Source organism: Herpailurus yagouaroundi, unplaced genomic scaffold, assembly GCF_014898765.1.
Source record: "Herpailurus yagouaroundi ecotype Mexico unplaced genomic scaffold, PumYag 140, whole genome shotgun sequence".
Taxonomy (NCBI): domain Eukaryota; kingdom Metazoa; phylum Chordata; class Mammalia; order Carnivora; family Felidae; genus Herpailurus; species Herpailurus yagouaroundi.
In genome coordinates this window covers 32,852,365-32,856,096 of record NW_024412395.1, presented here as the reverse complement: position 1 = coordinate 32,856,096, position 3,732 = coordinate 32,852,365, and positions in this window count along the sequence as shown.

Here is a 3,732-nt window from a genome sequence, read left to right as displayed (position 1 = left end):
CCAATGTCACACTAAAGTCCAGATATTACCTCCAGAATTCTCAACATCCCCTGACTCATACAGGAACACCACCTGTGATCTTACTTCACGTGAATCGGGGTATGATTTGTAACAATGTCTGCAAAATTTCAAAATACTCAGTTCAGAGACAATTCAAAAAAATGAGAAATCACTTTAAAAGCAAATTAGCTGTTTAAGGGTGTGCAAAGGAGACAAGTTGTTCGAATTCATTGTTTTTCAGTCAGCTGTGTTGCTATGTAGCCAGCAGTACATTTTGAGATTAAGAGCCAGCCTCTGAACTCAGAAAGCCTTATTCCAAATTCTGTCTTTAACACTTGCTAGCTGTATAAACCTTGGATTATTTCCTCCCCATCTAAGAAGCAGTTTCTTCATATGTAATGGAAATCACAATAGTGCCTACCTCATAAAGGTGTTGTGAATGTAAATGAGATGATATATGTAAACAGTATAGCTGTGCCAAGAGCATAGTAAACTCTCAATAAATATGAGCTATTATTTTTCAATAATATGTTGAGAATATATTTAGTATATATTGGAAAATACATGTCTATAATGTATGATAAGGGATTAGAAGTGGGAATAATCTTTAGACAGTCTATAAACTGTACCTTATGCGCAGATGTTACATATTTTCTATAATAAATTCTTTGAGAGTTTATTATTGTTTCTCTAAATTTTGTTTCTCTTAATTTAAAGGTGTTTTATTCTGCCATCTTGGGATCTGTTATTCCGTATGTCTTGTGGTCTTTATAGATTATGCTTGAATTGCTCAAAACCCAATAATTGACGTGGAATAACTGACTGAGATAAATAAGTCTTCAAATTTTTCTTCTCCACATTTCCTGTTTTATCTTGTTTATCAATATTATTCAAGATAAATTGAAGTGACCAGTTTGTTTCATTCATAAACGATCTTTTCTAGGGTAGTATATGCAAACAAGCAATTCTTTCAAAAATTAAAGTCAAGATTTTGGAATGAAGACAAAAGGTGTCACTGACAAAATGCTCAGCTTTCAATTTTAGTGTGACAATTTGATACTTAGTTATATAACTTGAAGACCACATTTGTAAGCTCTATTATTGAAAGGACCTGGTGATTACTCTATGCTCATAGCATTTAGAAACCTCACCATCCTAGGTATTAAATAAAAGCCACTACCTGAGTGTCTTACCTTGAGTCACACTATGAGAACTGCTCAAAGCTATGAAAACTCACTCAAGAATTCCCACATATTCATGTTATAGGTGACACTCTTTGATTACACAATCCCTGATAAGGTCTGTGTCAAATGCCATTGTAAAATGATTTTTTTGTTGAACTGATCTAAAACTAACCAACACTGTAGATTCAATAACATATCTCACAAACATAAGAATGTTCCATTCAACTCTTAGCAGGCATGATGGATAACCCTAAGATCTAAAGCATAATGATATTTCTCAGCCACTGAAACGGACATTGTCAAATGAAGAATCCTGAGGCAGTTGAATCCATTAGGCCTATGTAAAGATCTTCCTATATAGCATGTGAATGCTGATTTTCCCCTTGGAAGACTCCTTAGAAACTTCAAAAGATAGAGAGGCTCAAGAGTCCTCCCTCTAACCAATGCCTGGTTTTATCTGGTCAGCCAACCTTTTAAGGACACAAGAGTAGTCACCAATAAATCTCAGATTGTAATTATTCACCAGCACTTCATAGGCCCTGGCTACTCCTTTCATACCATCAAACTCTTTGAAGTTTTGTGAGGGTCCATCTTTAATTTAGATGAAAGATTTTACTCTGTAGGTTTCTGAAATACACTCCAGAGAAGGATGAGTTCATTTATTCCTAGAGCCATTTTTCACTCACTTCTTTGTTTTGCAGGTGGCATTTAAACCACAGTATTTTTAGCTCTAAAATCAAGGGCAGGAATGCAAACCCACTTGCCTCTGTGGCATATAATCCAGAATCTGACTTATCTGAGTTCCTACAAATATAGAGTAGTAGGTCCTAGTGTTAGTCAGAGTCAACAACAACAACAAAATCAATCAAACTAAAAGTTCCCAAAGTATGAACGCAAAGCAAAACAACTAGGTTCTGAGCAGAGGACTTCCCATAAAGCAGAAAAGCAACCTTCAGACAATATCAATCACACACCAATAAACAAGGGAGATGCTAAAGGACATTTGTAAGATTGGTTAGTGTTAAGTTAGAATCTTTTGTTTCAGTATATATAGTTTCCTAATCCACGACACTTTAATGAACCTCAACCCTGAATCTGGAGTCGTTTCCTAAGTAGTCTAACTTAACCTTTGGGTCTCTGCTTAAACATCACTTCCTTAATGAAATCTTCCCTGTCCCTCCTAACTAAATTAGAGTGTGCATTATATATTGCCATAATATTCTTTACTTCTTCATAATGTTCATTACAATTAAAATTAATTACTTCTATAATTATCTGCTTAATTATTAGCTCTTCTGCTGGATTTAACATTGCAGTAGGTAAGACAATGTCCATTTTGTTTTCTGACATACAGGATATAGCCAATGTTTATTTATTGAATAATCAGTATTTGGAGACCGAATATTAAAACTGACATATCTAAGTACCTAGAATATTAGACCTAGATCTGATTTTACATCACAATTGGCACAATCTCTATTCCAGTGTGGGGATCCTCTCTCAAAGTGTTTAACTGATGATCATCTGGTTGTTACTTAAACATTTCCAACAAAGGGTCAGTAAGTAATTTGTGAGAATTTGTAATTTGTCTCTCACTCACCATTTATTAGAAATTACTCCATCAGGCTCTTCCTATAACTTCTGTGTGTCTATCTATCCAGTCTTAGAAGCAATTCAGAATAAAATATATTCCTTCTAAACAAGAATACTTAAAAGGTAGTCATAATGTGCTCCAATAAGTCTTCCTTCTTCCAGGCTTAACTCCTTGGTTCTTCTAAATGTGTCTCATCTGAACATAACATATGTAACATGTGAATGCTGATTTATCCTCACAATTTGGTTTGATTCTCCTCACAGCCATTGTTTCTTTATTTAGCTTGTGTCCCAACTTAACAAGTTGGGGTTTGTGTTAAACCCCATAACACTCCAAATGTGGTATGACCCAGACAAAGTAAAGTGAAACCAGTATCTTCCTTGATCTGGATTCCATAATTTTATTAGTGTAGCTTAACTTTACATTGCTAGTAGTATCCTACTAACCTTATGAAATGTTGCATTCTACTGAGCTCAGCACCTGCTTAATAAAGCTGTGATATCTCCTGGAAATCTAAGAGTTACTTTTCTTTGCCATATGTGTATCAGTACTATATTTAATTCCCATTGCCTTGGGGAAGATTGTATGATATAAGGTACATGGAAGTGTCTTAAGGCCTATCCCATAACAGACATAAGAAAATATATAGGTTTTGGGCACCTAGGTGGCTCAATCCGTTAAGTGTCCAACTTGATTTTGTCTCAGGTCATGATATTGTTATTTGTGAGATCGAGCCCCGTGTAGGACTCTGTGCTGATAGTGAGCAGCCTGCTTGGAGTTCTCTCTCTCTCTCTCTCTCTCTCTCTCTCTCTCTCTCTCTCCCTCTCTCTCTCTCTCTCTCTCTCTCTGCCCCTCCTGTGGATGCTCTCTCTCTCTCTCTCTCAAAATAAACAAATAAAAATAAATAAAAACATATATATGTATATATGTGTGTGTGTGTATATACATATATAT